Source organism: Salvelinus sp. IW2-2015, linkage group LG1 (assembly GCF_002910315.2).
Source record: "Salvelinus sp. IW2-2015 linkage group LG1, ASM291031v2, whole genome shotgun sequence".
In the NCBI taxonomy this organism is placed as follows: Eukaryota; Metazoa; Chordata; class Actinopteri; order Salmoniformes; family Salmonidae; genus Salvelinus; species Salvelinus sp. IW2-2015.
Window position 1 is genome coordinate 5,892,440 of NC_036838.1, and position 1,870 is coordinate 5,894,309.

Consider the following 1,870-nt stretch of genomic DNA (forward strand, 5'->3'; position numbering starts at 1 on the left):
GTCATTCCGCTACCCAAGAATAACAAAGCCCCCTTTACTGGCTCAAATAGCCGACCAATCAGCCTGTTACCAACCCTTTGTAAACTTTTGGAAAAAGTTGTGTTTGACCAGATACAATGATATTTTACAATAAACAAATTGACAACAGAATTTCAGCACGCTTATAGAGAAGGACAATCAACAAGCACAGCACTTACACAAATGACTGATGATTGGCTGAGAGAAATTGATGATAAAAAGATTGTGGGGGCTGTCTTGTTAGACTTCAGTGCCGCTTTTGACATTATCGATCATAGTCTGCTGCTGGAAAAACGTATGTGTTAAGGCTTTACACCCCCTGCTATAATGTGGATAAAGAGTTACCTGTCTAACAGAACACAGAGGGTGTTCTTTAATGGAAGCCTCTCCAACATAATCCAGGTYGAATCAGGAATTCCCCAGCGCAGCTGTCTAGGCCCCTTACTTTTCCATTTTTACTAACGACATGCCGCTGACTTCAAGTAACACTTGACTCAACACTAGACATGTCAGCTACTACAGCGGCTGAAATGACTGCAACACTTAACAAAGAGCTGCAATTCGTTTCGGAATGGGTAGCAAGGAATAAGTTAGTCCTAAATATTTCAAAACCTAAAAGCATTATATTTGGGACAAATCATTCAACTAAACCCTAAACCTCAACTAAATATTGTAATGAATAAAGTGGAAATTTAGCAAGTTGAGGAGACTGAACTGCTTGGAGTAACCCTGGATTGTAAACTGTCATAGTCAAAACATATTGATGCAGTAGTAGCAAAGATGAGGGGAGAAGTCTGTCTGTAATAAAGCGCTGCTCTGCATTCGTAACAACACTATCAACAAGGCAGTTCTACAGCACTAGTTTTGTTGCAATGACTAGTAAATCAAATGATTATATAGCCCTTTTATATCAGCTGATATCCAAAGCTGTACAGAAACCAGCCTAAAACCCCCAAACAGCAGCAATGCATGTAAGAAGCATGTGCCTTAGGAGAAAAAACTCCCTAGAAAGGCCAAACCTAGAAAACTCTAAAGAACCAGGCTAAAGTGCCAATCCTCTTCTGGCTGTCCGGGTGATGATTATTACAAGAACATATGGCCAACAAATTCCAAATGTCATAAATACAGCATGTCAAAAAATAATAATCACATTAGATTGTTGAGGGTGCAAGCAATCAGACCTCAGAGTAAATGCTCAGTTGGGCTTTCATATCCGATCATAAGAATCTCTACCGCCCTCGGGTTCTCTAGAGAGTGAAAACAGCAGGTCGGACAGTATCCACTCCGGTGAAACAGGTTATGTTCCATACACAGTGAAACTGAAGCAGCAGCACGGCCAGAGTGTACAGCAAGATTCATCATTGCCATCGTCCTGAAGGCATGTCCTAGGGCAGTCCTCCAGAGAGAGAAAAGAAAAAGAGAATAGTTAGAAGAGCATTACTTAAAATTCACACAGAACACCGAATAAGAACAGGAAGAAATCAGATTTATCAAACGACCCCTACCCCCCCGACACAAACTTACTTGCAGCCATTAAATTTACTAGGCTAGACAGGGGGTCAGAGACTGTGCCCATCCGATTATACCTCCGACAGGCCAAACAGGAAGATAAAACCCCACCCACTTTCCCAAAGCACAGCCCAACACACCCACTGAGATAACTTCAACCAACCAACTTACCATCCTGAGAACAAGGCCGAGTATAAACCTACAAGACTCCCCACGCACAACCAAGGGGGCGCCATCCCAAACAGAAATTCACGCAGTACTCAACCCACCAAGTGACGCCACCCCTCCTAGGACGCTATGAAAGAGCACCACGTAAGCCATGAGGCAGAGAAATCCAGTGGAG